General features: G+C 41.5%; 1 long non-coding RNA gene across 1 annotated transcript; it reads right to left on the bottom strand.

The window, feature by feature from the left end:
• Positions 1–4,134: 4,134 nt before the first annotated feature.
• LOC310996046 lies at positions 4,135–7,171 on the bottom strand. The gene is made up of 3 exons (XR_014595878.1): positions 7,137–7,171; positions 6,838–6,856; positions 4,135–4,875 (listed from the first exon to the last, which is right to left on the bottom strand). It is a non-coding gene; the product is annotated as an uncharacterized lncRNA (long non-coding RNA).
• Between the last annotated feature and the right edge of the window lie 11,225 nt (positions 7,172–18,396).

The following is an 18,396-nucleotide window of genomic DNA, read 5'->3' as shown; positions in this document are numbered from 1 at the left end:
TCTCTTTCAGTAATTCTCATTATTTTGCTCTCTCACAGAGAGAGAGAGTGAGAGAAAGCTGCATGCTCCTATCGATGGAAGAACTTGTCAGAAAGTAGCGATGACAGTTCGAACTAACGGGACCACCCATTGGTTCGACCTCCTATTGGTCCGACTTGTGGTTGATTTTGTCGGAGTAACGGGAGGTCAAACCAATGGGCAGTTCCCCGTCAGAGCGCGCTTCGTGCCACTCGCCAGACCCGCAAATAAGTTGTATACGTCACACTGCTGTTGCTGTGAGGGTCTGCTACGTTTGTCCCTCTCTATTGATTGATTTATTGTCCTCCCTGCCTTTTTAATTATAGGTATACTGCCATTACTAATAATACCCTTAGTTAACTTTGATTGATTGATTTTTGTTGATACATAATATAAATAATATAAATTAATATTGGAGCACCTGTCTGCTGTTACCCGTTTTCAATAAAGTTCATTGAAAAAAAAAGAAGAAGCTACGTTTCTCCCTTTTTATACAGTCTATGGTTTCTCCCTTCACCAAGTGCTAAAATAAATCACAAAAACTAATATGATGACTTAAATATTTAGTCTGAGGTTGTGGCGGAGACTGCTTATCGTCGTTTCGATGTCGTTTTTTAAAAATCTAATATTGACGGGATATTTATATAATAACAACAGTTTACAACGGTTGTAGTAGTGATGGTGGCCTAGGGGTTAAGCACAATGACAATCAATCAGTTTTACTCCTTGTGACCCTGGTTCGATTCCTGGCCCCAACACATTTGCTGCCTTCGTAATGATTTTTAATTACTCTTACAGAAATAGAATGCGGATTGAGGAAAAAAAAGAAAGAAGAAGCCACGTTTCTCCCTTAACCAAGTGCTAAAATAAATCGCAAAAACTAAAATGATGACTTACATATGGTCCAGGGTTGTGGCGGAGAGTAGTGAGGCCGAAGATGACAGGCATAGTGGCAGTGACAGGAAGTTGATTCGAAGCTTTTCAAAATAAAAGCAAATAAACCGGAAGCACATATTTTTCGTTCCCCATGTAAATATTTATAAATATAAAATAAAATGTAGGTAAATATAATTTAAAAGCGAGTATACCAGAATATTTAAGGTGCCAGCATATTTATTTCTAATTCATTTTATAGTTTGTAGTTTTTAAGTAATCCTTAAGAGTTATCGTAGTTCAGATGTTTTTTTTTAAATCCAATATTAGTGCTATATTTTATATAATATAAATACTATGTATCTAGTATGTGGTAGAGATGCACAATGTCAATCATCTAATCCTTGGGACCCTGGTGTGATTCCTGGCCCTGACACCTTTGCTGCTTTCATATTTTGATTTTTTAATTACTGCACGCGCGCGCTCACGCACGCACACACACACACACACACACACACACACAGGACTGCATATATAGATGTACTGTATGCACACACACACACACACACATTATAAGCAGGGTTCTAAATTAACTTTTTAGATCACCAGCCAATTTGGCTGGTAACTTTCTAAAGTTACCAACCAATCAGAATTTCCACTAGCCAAATTTTTTCCAGTGAAAATAAGAGAGATTCTTTACGTTCGTACTGTGTTTCCCATGAAAACAGCATGTTTTTAGCCTAGCTATCATACTGACAACTGAAATAATTACTTTCAGGTATTGTGCCTCCTCTATTACAGTTTTTCTCCATTGGTTTGGCTCATTTTTCAAAACAGAAATCATATTCTCAAAACAACACGGACAAACCTCCAAACCACTTGGCAAATGTTCACAAAAGAATTGTATTTCTCATTAATTTCATCACATTGTAGCCTAAATGTCTTTGTACATCTTTGCAAATGATTAAGTACAGATAATGTGTGATGTCAAACCTTATAGGCTACTCTTACCCTAAAATCCTGTTTTTATTATTTTATTTTATTTTATCATTCATTTATTTATTCAGTTTTACACACAACTGTATTCTGTTAGCTAGACACAAAAAAAAACTAGTCCAGTAACTATTGTCAGTGAAGGACTGGGCTAAGACTGAGAGGTGGACATGAGGGATATTTCAGTGTTTCTCTTCAATAAAACACATTCTACGTGTGGGGGCAGAGCTCTGGGAAACAGGGGAGAACCAGCTGGACAGGGAACCAGGATTTGACACAACACGACAAGCACTGAGAGTCAGGTAGCATGCGCTGCAGGAGAAGCAGGTCCGTGCAGCTGATCGATTCACATGACACGTGCAGTTTGCTTGCTGCCTCCCAGAAAGTTGAGCTTTTTCATCTGTGCACCGCACGAAAAAACAAACAAACCGCGACGCATCGTCTGCCACCGCTACGGCTTCACTTTGGTTGTGAGCGGGGCATGACGGCGCGTCTACACGTTGCATCTGAACGGTCCCATGCACACACACACACACTTCACCCAAGCGGGCCGGTGTGAGCCGCGAGCGACGTATTGGAGTCCCCTCTCTGCTGTAGCGTGAAACACCGGCCTGCGCGCAGCCAATGGGCGTCTGATACGTCATCACGTAGCATGCAGTGTTCATGGGAAATGTAGTAAGTGCTGCCAGGGGGACAAATGACTGAGAACAGGAGAGCGGCTCTGGCCGTGATGATTGCCTTGTGCATCACCGGCCAAACTGGCTAGTAAGTATTTATTAACACCCGCCAAAATGATTTTTAACCCGCATTTGGCGGGTTGGCGGGTGTTAATTTAGAACCCTGGTTACATGTACATTGCCTGTTACTGTATTCACCATATTTATAGTGATTCTGGCTGTAGGATGCACGGACTCTGAGCTCAGTGGGCTGGTTGATCACGTTAGCACTGTTAGCATGAGAAGCTGCAGCTACACACAGATTATCAGTTTGTCGTCCTCTCTTTAAGAGGTCACCATATGAAACCTGAGATGGACCTGGTGCGTCATGTTGTCTACGAGACTTTACCTGGTTAATGTGAGAACATTCTGCTTCAAGTGGTGTCTCACGGGGACGTTTACCCTTTAACACATCTGCATAAGACACTTTTGGTGCAGCTGAACCACCATGTTGACCTCTGGCCTTAGCAACGTTAGTCTCAGCATGTTCTTCTACACACAAGGAATCAGTGGGATGTCTCTCTTTCACCACATCTGCACAGGAAACGTTGGACACAGGAGACTTCTGTTGACCTCTCGGTTGCACAGATGGCCCGGGAACCGTCTCCAACTCACTGCTCTGTGGACGAGGACTTTCTGCTTGGACATCATGAGACTCCTTCTGCCACCGGAGTTTTTGAGCTTGAGACCTTGTGTTCTTCCTTGGCATTGTTGTTAAGAGTTTAAAACCACTAATACCACTCAGATCAGATACAGATTCTGTATTAGTGCTACCTTTAGACTTTACTTGTCAGTATGTACCAGAGTAAAGATTAAGTGTTCCTTAAAATTATTCTATTATACCGTATGAACTGGGTTCCCACTGGTGTCAGCAAATGTAAATCTGTGGGAAAATATATTAAATTTACAACTATGAGAGGATTTAAGACTGATTTAAAAAAAAAAAAAAAACACCTCTAATATATTGTAGTGTCAGAGTTATACAATATTACTATACTAATTACAATAGCTTTAAATACTTATCAAATACCAGTATCAGTTCTCACAGATCCTTGTCTGTTTATTTGACTTACCAGTAGAAAAGAAATTAATGCTGTTATGATTTATTATGTTCCTGAACCTTTGGCTATGTTTTATGTTAAAAATCACTTAAGACAGTAGAGTGTGTGATGACAGGCAGGTGCTGTTGCTCTTCAGCCACGGGTTGATTCAAGGGTGTGTGTCTGCAAACCAGGGACAGCTTCTCCAAATGAATCCAGGTCCTCTGTACAGGTGTCTGTTTTTTATTTCAGGATCAACAGGTTAAATAACAATAAAACACGTGTGTACAATACAGTTACTGAATCACCAGGAGACTGTTAAATAAATGTGATATTTGCAGTCAAACCTGAGTACAAACCTGCAGATGTCCAAAATGAGTGAGCAGGAACAGACTGAAGACTAGATACAGTGCTCTTTTACTTTACAAGTTCTTCAGTACAGTTAATTATCTTTTCTTAATTTGTGTATATTTATCAAGAATTAAATATTAACTTTATGCAAGCACTGTATTCCAAAAGTCAATGATATTTGCACTGATCTCAATCAAATAAGCCAAAGTTTTTATCTACAAATGAGAAGAAATAAAATTGGGGGGAAGTTTTCTTAACCCCTCTGAGTTTACTCAGATAGTACTACTCAAATAGTTTTTGACCAAATACAATATCCTAATGGGATATGCCAAATAAGGAAACAATATATAATATAGTTATCAATTAATGATGAGGAGAGAGAGAGACAGGACAGACAGAGCGTGAGAGTGGAGAGATTCTCTCAGTGCTTGTAAAAATAGACAGATCCAGCAACACTGCCAGGAAAATCTGAGCGTTGTCTCAGAAGGTATGAGCTTTCAAAAATTCACATCCAAGTGGTAAATTTCACATTCAGCTTGATAAATAGGGCAGCTTTGTCACCTTGAGCAGTACGCTACCAGTGAACAAAACTTATGACCTCACACTGCGAACCGTCACCAGTGCTTCGGCCCAAAAGGTGAGTGGGACAGTGAGATAGATGGAGGGAGATAAAGACAGAGATGGTTTTATCCGACAGGAGAGACAGAGACCAGCAAGCGCAAGGGAGCAGAGAGGAGGCTTCACAGTAACAGAACAAACTGTCAATGATCATCCAAAAGAGAGAGTGGTATAGAAAGAGGCTTTTATGAGGGGGTAGATGGCTTGTAATGACAGAGGAGAGGGGAGAGGTGATGCACCACTGGACAGGTGGTGGACAACAGGACCTGGAAGAAAAGAAAACACTGTTACTTTACATTCGACAGCAGTTTCAATGGGTTAGAAGTTAAAGGTACAATATGTAAGAAATCTAAAGCAACTGGCTGTAAAATCGAAAAAATGGAGCCGATGGTAAATGAAGTGATTGTGAACGTGTGGAGCGGTTCATGAGAGGAGTCTGTCCCGGTCAGGTCGCCTGTCTCCGGTCCTCATGTTTTATGATCCGACGTCAGAAAGCCGGAGCGGCTCGCGTCGTTTATTCTGCCGTAAGACGTCTCATATGTTGGCTCATAGAGATGCGCGGTTTGCGGGTGTAACCGATGGGTTCTTTTCATTTAATTTCACCAAAAATCACTTTATATTACAACTTTTAGTTTTAATATATGTTTTTCTTTAATATTTGGTTTTGGGGGCTTTTATTTTGTTAGTTTTATTTTGGTAACTTAACCCTTCCTTTCCGTCAACATCCTGTGCACGTTGCGCCGTTTCTCTCAGTCCGAAAAATGGCTGATGAGAAGAGGTAGGGGTAAAACGTGCTAGTGTTTAAAATATTTGTTGATAGTGTGAAATGTATGTTTTCTTTGTGTTTTAACCAGGCGGTTTTAATGCCATGGTTTTTTGAGCTAAACTTGAGTGAATGGGTATGTTGTGTGTGCAGTTGTGAGTGTATTTTGCACGGTGCTCCGAGTGACGGTCGTGAGTCTAAGCTAAGCTAGTCTCTCATGCAGTTGTTATTCCTCCCCTCCTCTAGAGGTGTGTGAGACTGAGAAGAAGAGTGCTGTGCTGTACTAACAATAATATTGCTGTACGCAGGTGAGCTCCCATTTGCTTTTGTGTATTTTTTTATTGCATTTGTAATGATTTCATATTTCTTATTCACCCTTTTTGGTGTTGATGTTCATATGTGTTCTTATTTACTTACTAAAATATTGCCAGTGGGTCATGGGGGGTTGTTTGATGATTGTATTATGACCATGAGAATGAGATTAGGAGTTTCACATGCAGTCCGAAAAATGGCTGATGAGAAGAGAGGTGTGTGAGACTGAGAAGAAGAGTGCTGTGCTGTACTAACAATAATATTGCTGTACGCAGAATAAATCTCCCCCTGCTGGCCGAAAAAGAGAACTGTGGTCCTTCGTTCCTCAACGACACAACACAACGCAGACCGGTTACACGGGCACATCCACGGAGACGCCGTAGACGGCGTGAATTACACGCACTACGGCTCCGGTAGATGCGGGGTTACAGTGTGTGTGTCTGTGTGTGCGTGTCTGTGTCTGTGTGTGTGTCAGCGCTGCACACACACACACAGCGTCGGATAATAATAATAATAATAACAATAACTTGCAGATCACCTGAGTGACGTGAACTCCGCTTGTAGTTACTATGAGTCAGAGCAATAAAACAATGAGGTTGTTGATGAATATGTAGCTTTTCTCTCTGCTTTGAGACTTTGAGACTGACTGAGTGAGCAGAGCGGGTTAGCGTGTCGCTGTCTGGCAAGTCTGGTGGGTAGGGGAGGGGGGACAACGCGCTTTTTAATTTGACTGCAGCAACAATTTTGGCCACATTCTTACATATTGTACCTTTAAAAGAGGATACTTCCAAATATTGTGGACACAATATTTTTGATAATAATACTACCTGATAAAATGATTCATTTGAGATCTTTAGGCTGTCACTTGTATCACATGTATTGTGTTGACACTTTGCTTTGTATTGCATTATTCACATTTTCTGTTATTTAGCACATTTAGCTTCACTGATATAAATTATGAAGAGGACAAAGTCATAGAAAAATCTGGGGTCTCATAAACAAAACTTGAACCTGTACAAAAACTTTGTGTATGCCATGTTTGCTTACATTCAGATGTATTAATAACGAAATGTATAAATGTGTTGTCAGTCTCCTTGAGTTAGACCGTGCGCAGTATAAGCACCACGTTGTCATGAAAAGTGTGTCAACTTACCATCAAGCTTTCAGGGAGCCTGGAGTTGAAGAAAGGGGCGAGGCCAGCCAGAGAGTGGAAAAGGAGCGAGAGAAGATATTTTACACTCTGCACAAAGTCTTAACATTTTATAATTCATTTTAATTCTCATGTTCGATAAGGAATTACTTTTATCAAGAATTATACATTCAAGGTTAGGTTTGTGTGTGTTTTCTGTTGAGACAGTCATTCTAATCTGCACTGGTAAGTGATCACACCATATCAATATCATCATAAAATTATAAAAATGCCATGGAGAGGACATGAGTGTGTTGTCTTACTTTCCGGTTCAATCTGGAGTTTGCAGCATCTATGGTGTGGGGGTACAGAGGGGACAGAGAAAGAAAGGAGTGGAGAGTTCAGCACAGTGCATTTTAATCAAAATATTTACATATCAAATCATCATATATGTGGAGGCCCTATGTGCCACCAAGGCACGAAGTGGATAGAGAGAGACATATCAACATCTTGTTGCAAGGTCTCCGTCGAGTTTCTACATAATAATTTAGTATTCAGTTTTTGCCTGGCTACAACACTTGGTGGTTAACTGTTGTCTTTATAGCAGTGCAGTGTTTCCTCTACATTCATTCAGGAGTGGCGGCCCGCGGGTTTGATTGTCGTGTCGGACGTCGCGTTTGAGTGCTAGCGGAAAAGGGCTTCGCTGGAGGGGGGGTTGACGGCGACGACGACGACACAGCAGAACGATCCTGTGTAGGAGCTGTCCATGGTTACTTAACCAAAAGTCTCCTGAGGCTATCAAACAAAGACAACTATGGACTGTGGAAATTTGAATACGGTGGTTAAATCCAGAAGTTATCATGACGGAAACCGTATGTTGTGGTCAAAAAAAAAAAAATTTGATTCGGTGGAAACGGGGGGGGGGGGGGGGGGGGGGCCGGGGGGGGCGCCACTCCTTAAAAAAATCCTAGACGAAACACTGCAGTGTCATGAGAATGCCCTTCACATGTAAACAATGCATGAGCTATGGTCAGTCATACTAAGTCTCAGTGCTGAAAGGTAAGGATGTTTGAAGTCATATGTTTTCCCATAGACATACAATGTGTTTGAACTTACCAAGGCACAGGACGGAAAAGGTGGCCAGAGGGAGTGGACAAAGAGAAAAGACACATTTTAGTTTCCCTCCAGTATTTCAGTATTAGGTTAGCTCATTCCAATGTAGTTTTCAAAGACCAACTGTCGTCACTGCAATTACTTAAACGTGAGGTGCTGTTGCTTTTACAGTGCAGTACATGACACATAAAATTATTAAAATCAATATGAAATACTCATAGGACATATAAATATGAGGTATTTTGTTAAGCTCAGTTTCTGTGTCTGTACTTACCAACCAAAGCGCAGAGTTTTGACAATATTGTCTGTGTAAAAGAGACAAAAGATGAGTTCAAACCAGTCTCTTTATGCAGCAGGCTATTATTGGCCGGTGCATATTCTCATTTGTCCAGGTCATAGTATTTCAAAGGAGGTTAAATCGAAAGCAACTGGACTTAGTTGTTTGTCTAGGAAAGGAATAGGAATCTAGGTCTAGGAATATTCCTAGACAAACAACTAAGTCCAGTTGCTTTCGATTTAACCTCCTTTGAAACAGGCTATTATTAACTTCTCTGTGACAAGAAACAATATGTTATTGTCTTGTGTGGACACATGTAGTATGCACTTAAACCTACACAACAACCAACACATGCAGTGCTCCATCTCAGCTCCCTGCTTTTTCTAGATGCTTAAATAATATGACAAACAATATGATATAGTGCATTAATGAATTGTTACTGATAAATGAGACCAAACGTCCCCTCTAAACAACTGTCTGAACAAAGTTGTTTGCTTTAATCACCTCTCAAATAAACATTTATGTTCTCAAGAACTTTAAAGACCCCCGTGTGTGTGCGTGTGTGTCTTCATTGACCAACACAAAGGATGCAGGGGACACGTCACATACACAGGGAGATGTGACAATGACCCATAGCCGTGACACGTCATCACTGCCGACCGTCTGAGGGGCAGACGGGCGGGATAAAAAAAAAAGAAGAAGAAAAAAGACTGGGAAGAAGGCTGGTTGAGGCTAGCTAGTTAGCAGCTACTTAACTGCAAAACTCTCCTACAATTTCATCCTCGTCTCATAAATAAATTACGGATCAAACAACAGAGACAGCTTTGCACTGTACCACGCCAGTTAACTGAATGAGCTGGTTGAAGAACCTCTTTGTTTTTGTTCCCATGACAGCGGGCGTTAGCATCATAGACGGTTAGCATTAACGGCTATGCTGAGGTTAGCATTAGTTGCCAGGCAAAGGTTAGCACGTTGCTAACACGGTTTTTACTGTGGTTTAACAGGGAAATGTTTCGCCCCTGAATTTCTTTTAAGTCCGTTTAAGCCTTAGGCCAATCGTGGTATCACAGTGAAACGGGGAAAAAAAGGCATTTCTAACGTTTTACAGTTGTCAGTTAGAACCTCTCAGTCACTGTTACCTACCGTTGGCGATATTTTTTTTCGTAGGATGAGTCCGGGAATCTCATTAATATTCATGAGGCGCCGTCTTCTTATTGGCAGACCAAGGTGCTTCGTGATTGGTTGATGCAGCTACGCACGGCTACGCCACTATACTATATAAATGGGCTCCACTGTCTCGGTAAGTATTCATTGAAGTAGAGTTGCAGTGCGGTAAGATTACAACTCATCACTCCCACTGATATGAGTTATTCATCAAAACTAGTAGGCTACGTTAATGTAATCATATTACCATGTCAAATGTTGGCTGCTCAAAACATCTGAAATAATCTGAATAATTGCCAATAACCGCGAATTCGTGACGGACAGCTAGCACCACGTGTATGGTAGGCTAATTGCATATTAAACTGTGTGTGTGCGTGTGTGTGTCCTACTATATTGTATAAAATTGTTTATTATATTAAATAATAGCCTAATAATTAAATAACACACAGGTTCACATTCGTGTTTTTTTTTTGCTAGACATGCTATTCAAATTGACGTTTTTATTTGAAGCATAAACAGGGTTCCCACATGTTCTTGAAAACCTTGAAAATGGTTGACCAATATTCAGGTCATAGAAAACACATGAAAAATTAAAGGAAAAACAGTCAAATGTCCAGGAAAATTATTTGACAATCATACAACACATGTTAAAAACATGGGATGAACGAAAATTCGATGCCCTGGTCCCGTGCCAGCCCACTAAGATAAAAAAATAAATAAATAAGTACAATAAATAGAAACTGTAGTTAAAAACTATGGTAATGTCATTTAAAACATACAGGAAAAAGAAGAAAATAAAAGAATCTATGGAACTGAATAAGAATGAGGAAACTACTGTAGCCTAAATGATATGAAACACTGCCTCTGGGTGTTAACTGCCACATAAATAAACAATTTAAGAGTGCTTAACTATATATCACTCTTTGTCTAACCACACAAATTCATTATATGGATCTACCTTACTAAACAATTTTTGTTTTAGAGTCATAAAAAATACAGTAGAACACAAAATGCCCCATTAGTCAAAGAATATAACAAATAATTATTTACAACATTTAAAACCACAGTGTTTTTCAGATCAAGCCAGCCTAGTGTGTTCCACCAAGGGACATATTTTCCCCCACACAGTGGGCGAGACAGTGAGGAGCACTCCTTTTCCTCCCAGTCTTGTTGTACGGGTGCTCCCTCACTGAGGCCTTTGTAGGCCGCCCTGGTATTAAGGCCCTCCTCCCACCCAGCCTCGCCTTTCTGCGGGCTACTGCTGTAGGCTGGACCCCAATTTGGGTCGTTGTTTGAAGGTTTTTGGGTCGGCTTGGTTTTACAACTGGGCCCTTACTAAAAGTGACAAGAGCCGACTGCAGGTAACTGTCAGTTTTTATTTTGTTGTAGTTAGAGATGAAAGATGTGATTGGTGCTTTGAAGCTGGGGTCATCTCTTAGTTTCTTTTGTAGGCAGTTGAAGACCTCCTTCAGCTCCTCCTCCAGTCCAGATGTTCCTTGAGGTAGCATGAAAAAAATTGCATCTGAGGAATGACTTTCCATTACAAGGTACAGTACAAGGTGTTTATAATATCAATAAAAAATCATGGTTATATCCTACTTTTAATGTATTCTGAAAAAGTACTACACAAACTTGTCTTCCTACCCATGAACTCTTACCAGATCAAACCGGTACGAGTTCACAGGTCGGAAAAACACGAGTTACGGGTTGCCTTGAACGCACCATAAGCTTCAATATATTACCTGACAATAAATCACCTTACGGATCACATTGTATCAACAGCATTGTCTGTTATAAGAATGTTTTAATAATAGTACTTCTAATGTACTTTGGAAGTGCAACCATGCTTGATTGTCTTTACCTGAGTCAGTCTCAACAGGCGCCAGTCCACAATCCAGTGGTTCTTCAGTGTCAGTGCTGACTACAGATGGTTAGATAGACAGAGACAGACAGGCAGACAGACATACAGTATAATGTAAATAAAGGAAAACTCATTTCCCATGTAACATCATGTATGATACAAGCCTGTGTACAGACCTGAGTTGGTCTCATTTGGAGGAAACTCCATGAGATTTCCATCGCTGCCACTTTCTAAAGGATAGTTCATTCTAGTTAAGTTAATATGCACAATCAAATAATGCTAATTACATGATCAAAACATTTTAGCACAAACATTGCATAACTAAAGCAGAGCATCAATAATTTTAGCATGACTGAAGCAAGCTTTGCATCAGGCTCTATCTCAATGTATTCATTTCCCCATGAATGGTCTGCTTGACACACATTGCAGGGACTGAATAGCTGCACCCCCCGACCCCCCACCCTCACAGAGGATTGTAGAGACAGAGCCCACAGGTGGATGTGATGAGCAGTGACAAGCAGAAGCGGTGGCAGCAGCAGCCAATATCAGCAGTAGGGCAGCAGCAGAGTGGCAGAAACAGCAGCAGAGTAGCCAGGAATTATCAGGTAAGAAGGGGGATTAAATGTCCCACTCTAATCAGATGGAGAGAGTATGTGACTGTCATGTAAAAAACTTTTTAAACTGAGTTTAGAATTAATCAGAAACACATTTGTATTGTGGTCCTTTTCTGCATGACTAGACTGTGTCCCAAAGTTGTGTATTTTTTTTTTTGTGTGTGTGAGAGGGGTAGGGGGTTTGCATGTCTGTGTGTGTACCTGTGAGCTCCAGGTTACAGAAGTCCGGCACAAGAGGAGCCATAGTACATTCATTTACCTCTTCAGATGTGCCTTCACCACCTAGAGACAAGAGACACAGAGACAGAAAACCATCTGTTTACAGTTGTAATTTGTTGTATGTAGATTCAGGGCCGGCCCGTGGCATAGGCCGTATAGGCAAATGCTAAGGGCGCCGTCCATCCAGGGGGCGCCAGCGCCACAAATGGGAATGAAAAAAAAGTGTAACTTTCACTATTTTTATAACTAGTTGGTACTATTATTTCTTAATACAAAAAATAATCCCACGTTAATTTAAATGCAAAGCAATACCTATTAAAAAGTAATAATATAATATGTTACAACATTACTAAATCCCCCCCCCCCCCCCACATGCCCATTGGTACTGCCCTCCGCTCTCCCCGCAGTCACACACACAGCAGAGATAGGCCTACCTGTCTGCAGTAGGAATGCTTTCAAGCCGTTTTCTTGTTAGAAACGCCACATTTTTATATTTTTATTATATGTGTTGATACTTGGTTGCATTAATCCTCAAAGTCGGCACAAATGCCGGCTCATTTGCGCGACCGTCTCGATATGTTTTTGTTTATATTTCGGTCATTTTACACCGCCCTTGACGACCTGTCAATCAAAAGAACAGCTGTGAAGCGCTTCGACCCCGCAGGATCGTTAGGAGAGAGAGAAGCAGTGAGGAGGATGAAGGTGCTTCAGAGGCTGAACGTTTTGATTAATTTTATGAGGAAGATGTTGAAAAAAGAAGAGAGAGTTGAGACTTCAGCCTGCTTAGACAGCAGGACCACAGCTCCAGACCTGCTGAGCTCTCAAACCAGTTTTTTACCTCTCAAACAGCACCACAGTGACAACACATGGAGGGTACATTATATAGGTTAAATATTGTAAATGTTGTGTTTTTTGTCTGTTTAGTTGATATTTTGTTTGGAGAAAAAAAATTTCCTTTATGTTCCACACGTATCTATTAGCTTTTATTCATACAGTATATTCCACTGCTTTTGTGAAGCTAAGACTTTCGTATACCCATTTCAAGCATCACAACAGGTTATTCTCATGACTGTAGAGAGACTAATTTTTTTCATGTCTTCACCCAGGATTTACTTAATGAAATTTTACTGATTGTTGTGCAAGTTGTGTATCTCAGGGTCAGAGGGGACATATAGATACACTGCTACTGTACGTTATCATTATAATCATTATTGATCATTGTTGGGGGGGGGGGCGCCTGGGAGTAATCTCGCCTAGGGCACCAAAATGGCTAGAGCCGGGCCTGTGTAGATTTGATTCTCACATAAAGGATATCTGATGTAAAGGATAAGATCTGAAATAAGTCTAAAGTTAGTTTATTTAAATAAGACTTTATTGTTGTGTGCATTGACAATTGACAGAATAGTTTAAACTAACATGACATGATTCCAGTTGTGTTGTCGGCAGGAGAGTGAGATAGTGCCAAGGTCTGGAACCAGTCGTCAGGTATTATGTCCATTCCTGTTAAAAACATTTTAGACATTAGCTGCACCACAAAGAGACAATAAATCAAAATGTTTCATAAAAAATATTTTTAAAAATGCAATACAGCCCAAAGTTGTATTAAAAAAAAAAATTAAATACAAGGGTACAAACTGTTGACTATACCATCACATAGTACTTGTATACTTTCCCTCCCTCTTGAGGACAGACATGGGCTTTAAGGCCGTGATATGCATGCTGTAAACAACGCAAGCACATCATGGCTGCCGCACGTTACCTGCGTTGCGTCACCTCGCGTCGAGATGTGTGTTCGGTCGCAGCCGACGCATCAAACGGACGCAGGTAATGGGGGCAGCCATGATGCGCTCGTGTTTGCATTGTTTACACCAAGTATATCATGGCCCTTAATATTCCTCATTATACATGCTGGTAGGTGTAACTCACCAGTGGCAATCTCATGATACAGCTTCCTCATGGCAGGTGTCGAAATGCGGGGGAAGCTGTCATGCATGCCAAACCTGCTTGCCACAGCGCTCTGGTGCTTGCATTGTCCACCGGAGATCCCAAGTGGGCAGGAGCAGTACCCGATCACCATATTCACATGGTACTGTTCATGACCAGATGAACTTGGGACGATGTAGTTGTTTTCATCCTCCTGTATCAATGGTGAAAGTTGTGAAAGAAATTGATACAGGCTTAAAGAGGAGTACTAGATAAAAGTTGAGCAATAGAAAACCAGAGGGAGGTGAAGTTAGTAGAAATACACATAAATAACCATTCTTCATTCATTCATTTTCTATACCTAGTGTCTCCTCCCCTCCCTGTGTTTCCCCCTCCTTCCTAGGGGCGAGCCCCAGACGCAGGCTGCTGCTGCAGGACACACACCCGAGGCTCATCTGCTCATCAGGGGTCTCATTTGAGTCTCAACCGTGCCAAAAGGCAAGTTTTCTTAAGTAAACTTCCCTTTATAAATCACAGGGCCTGTCCCAATATGCACACTCGATCACACTTACACACTTACACACTTGGGCACTTGGCGTGCGCGTTCATGGGCTTAGTGTCAGTGTGCAAGTGTGTCTCATTTCTCCAACGACCGAAAGTGCAGCGCAACCTCCTAGTACGCTTGTACAATTCTATGTTCTAAAGTACGCATATTGTTTGATCTCGTTTTTGCCAATTCTCAATCAAGTTGTCACCAGACTTGTTGTCACTGATATAAAAAAAACTCATAAAAAAATGTAAAGGTTGGCAGGTCTGGGATGTTACAAAATCGCCTCACGATCAACATCGCCATGGTGGATGTTTTTCAACTGCTTCCCTCGATTGTTGGCGACATCGGTGAGGCGGCGGATGTAATACTCTTCCATGCGCGTGGTAACAAAGCTAACCAGCTGTGTGACATTGTATGCCTTCAGTCTGTATAGGACCTTCTCTTTCAGAATGCGCATTGCGCTCTCAACATAGTTATTTGTGTGGTTTCCTCTTGTTGGCAGTTCAGACTGGAGGCAGATGGCCCACTCTTCTCTCCTTCTGAAGACCTCAGCAATGTGTCGGAGGAACTTTGGGTACTGTGCTGTTGGCTCTTGCGTCAGCACCCTGTAGCTGTCTTCCAGGGATGATGGGGTGCCGGCATACACCATGTTTCTAAACAAGCTCATGAGGTGAGAACGATGGTCTTTGGCGACCCCATTGTGGGAGTTCCACAGCCATCTCCACATGGCCTGAAGCAAGTGGAAGACGCACAGGATGAGGGTGGTGCCTGGATATACAGCGCTGAGGGACTGACGCAAGGCCAGGCAGTCGTCGGTCAATATGACCTTGGGACCTTCCTCCTGATGCCCGAAAAAGCTCTCCGGTGGCAGAATGCTCTTGAGGAGCTGCAGGGCAGCTGTGATGGTGGCCTGATTCTCAGAGGTGGTGATGAGAATTCCTAATGGCAACCCACCTGCTGTGGAGTGTGTCATGAGGAGGAAAATTCGGTGGTTTTCCCGATCACAGTTGCCTGACGAATCAACGAATACCATCTCTCCACTTTGCCTGATGTGCTTATGGACCCTCTTCATAAGAGGCGTGCATATTGCGATGACCAGCTGATTGTCTTCAGTCCTGGCCATCTTGGCACTGACAGCTCCCTGTTCCTCGTTATACATTTGCAGCTGTTTCTCCAGGTCTTTGAGCATTTCCTCCCCTCCTGTAGCTCCATACACTTTTTGGAAAAGCTTGTAATAGAGTCTGGGGGGGGGACAAACAAAATCAAAAATTCAAAGTGCACATTTGAGAATTGATTTACTAGTTTTGTTTGTTTCTAGGTTCTGTCGCTGTCCGGTGTAAACCTCGCTCCCACTTATAGAGCCGTACACCTCAAGCCTGTATGTCATGAGGTAAAGCAACAGTTTATTTTGTTTAGGATTTGTTTGGCAGGATGTTGTTTACTTACTGTTTACTGTTTCTTTTTTTTTTACTAGACAGCCACGCTGTTTTGTTTACGTTGATTTGTTTGCATTTATTTGTTATGAGTACAACATGGTTGCCCTCGCATTCGCTTTTTTTAAATATTGTTTTATTTTTAGTTGGAATTTGTTAGTCTTCACACTCTTTTTCTTATTTTCCCCTAAGAAATAATAATACGTGTTTGTTGCAGCAGTACGTGTAAAGTTTTAATCTGTTTTCTATCTTTGTGTGAGTGCTGCAGGACTGGTGACGGCGTGGCCGCCCTGACAGTGGAGGGACTGGAGGGTTCAGAGTTCCTCACCCGAGCTTCACACTCCCCCTGTGTGTTTGGTAATTTTGCATTCCCCTCAGTTTACATATATATTTTTTGTAGTTTGGGTATTTTGCTGTGTGTGCCTGTGCATGTGTTGAGCACGAAGTAGGGTGAGTGCTCTGGCCCTGTGGAATTGTCCCTCCCTCGATGGTGGCTTTGCCTAGCCATCTTGTAATACTCCTTTTACTGACTTATGTTGCTTAAAAGCCATTATATTAAAGTGCTTTTTAAATATTCCTGCTGCTCTATTAGAAACTGCTGTATTTTTATATAATAAAAACTGTAATCTTGGGGGAATCATTTGTCTCTGTCCAGCCTTATCATTGTCACTTGCATCATTACTCTTAAACTGACATGGCTCAGGCTACACATAGAATGAGAATTTTGACACCAAACCACACTCTGTATCTGAAAAATCACCCCTACTTGGTGCAAAAAACTACATTGATAAAATAAATAAATAAATCTGCAGGGCTTTATAATGTGAATACTTTTGCTTCCTTTTACCCAGCCCAGTAACCACTAACCATCTTTATGTCTGTTTCAGGGGGATGATGCACACCGGACTCATCCTACGAAAAAAGCTCCATACACCTCATTGTACCTAAATGTAAGTCACATTCCTTTTTTTTTTAATGTCTATTATGCCCACTTTACCCACCTGTAACAGAACTGGAGATCAGGGCAGACAGAGCGATCTGCAGCAGCAAAAATATAGTTCTCCCCCTCTTGCTCCTGCAGGTCAAATTTAATCATATCAAGGGCTGATGAGGGAGAGTGCCCACTCTGAAACAGTGCCTGTAATTTGTTACAGGTTTAATGTGAAACATCCCTGTTTCTGAGTGCTTCAGCACATGAGAGGCGATGGTTGTGCTCATTCCGGAGGGTTACGTTGAAGAAAAATCCCTCCCTGAAATGTGGATCTTCTGACCTGACATAAAATGGATATGTGAAAGGTATTATAATCCACACACACCAGACTCAGCAATAACAGTCCAGCTATCATTGGAGTCGAAAAAAAGTACTAACCTTGACTTTCTCCCTTTTGTAAAGCACTGCCTTTTCAGGACTAGGTACATGGTGGCAGGACAGTTCGTGTTTTTTGTCACCTTGCCACCCCGGGTGTTATGTTGACACCTCAAGTCCACCTACAGATGATGTAGAAAAAAAAAATCTAGGAAATGGTGTACACGCAACGTTAAGGAGATGTGGGGGGTGGACTATTTAGTACTAACCCTATACTTATTTTTGCCTTTCCCTGCATCGGGGTACGTTTTGGACTTTCTCCAAGTCAAGCCTGAGGATTTCTGAAAGTCCTCCAACCACCTCTGAACCTCATCCTCCCTAGCAAGCTGAACTCGAAGGTTCACCCTGAAATTTGTCCCACCTAGAGCCTGGTAGGAGCAAACATGGTGGTGGAAGTCCTCTGGTAATAGGTCCTGTCAAAATAGGGCCCATTGCCTTCAGTTGGTCAGTGAGGATTTATTGGCAGATCTGGCAGTAGAATGGCAATGGGCTCTGTGCACAGCTCCACTACTTCCTGAACTTAAACCAGCTCCTTTTATTTCCTGTCTTTATTGGACAAACTGATTAATCCAGGTGTGTCTGACCATTCTTGTGACTACTGAGGTCAGAGTCAGACACACCTGGATTAATCAGTATGATCACATGAAGTTACCTGTGTGTGTGTATTTAAAAATGACAGTTTGAAAACATTGTTGGACTATTATTTGAAACAATATCTGAAGAGTAAAAGTAGAAAATTTAAGTCTGAAGAGTTGAAGTGCTCCAGCCCCCTTTTTACCAGTAAGTTTCTGTACCACAGTGCATGCTCTGATGCTGTTCTGAACTGCTTATAACAAAAAAAAACTAAGTGTATGCTGGAGTTTCTTTGGCTTTCATTGATTGCTAAAATACTACTGGTTATATGAGGCCACAACAGTTTGACAGAGACTTCATGTATGTATGGGAGGGGGTGCGGTTACACTACAACTTAGGAATGCACTTTCAGTAGTGAAGAATAGGGTAAATACCTGGTAGATACGCAGTAATTGTATATTGTAAGTTTTAAACCCGGTAGTTAAAAATA

Source organism: Trachurus trachurus (assembly GCF_905171665.1).
Source record: "Trachurus trachurus genome assembly, chromosome: 13".
Classification (NCBI taxonomy): domain Eukaryota; kingdom Metazoa; phylum Chordata; class Actinopteri; order Carangiformes; family Carangidae; genus Trachurus; species Trachurus trachurus.
Note: the sequence above shows the minus strand (reverse complement) of the source record. Positions and strands in the feature narration are given on the sequence as shown.